We start from the raw sequence: 324 nt of genomic DNA, 5'->3' as shown, positions 1-324 counted from the left end.
CAAACTTCAGGTTATGACGTGTTTTGGGCGTTCAACTCCGGATAATGACGTTTTTCTGGCGTTTAACTCCAGACAGCAGCATGAACTTGGCGTTTAACGCCATGTTACGTCGTCTATCCTTGCGCAAAGTATGGACTATTATATATTGCTGGAAAGCCCTGGATGTCTACTTTCAAACGCCGTTGAGAGCGCGCCAATTGGACTCCTGTAGCTCCAGAAAATCCATTTCGAGTGCAGGGAGGTCAGGATCCAACAGCATCAGCAGTCATTTTTCAGCCTAACTCAGATTTTTGCTCAGCTCCCTCAATTTCAGCCAGAAAATAT

The sequence above is a fragment of the Arachis duranensis genome, unplaced genomic scaffold (genome assembly GCF_000817695.3).
Source record: "Arachis duranensis cultivar V14167 unplaced genomic scaffold, aradu.V14167.gnm2.J7QH unplaced_Scaffold_37427, whole genome shotgun sequence".
NCBI lineage: Eukaryota > Viridiplantae > Streptophyta > Magnoliopsida > Fabales > Fabaceae > Arachis > Arachis duranensis.
Note: the sequence above shows the minus strand (reverse complement) of the source record.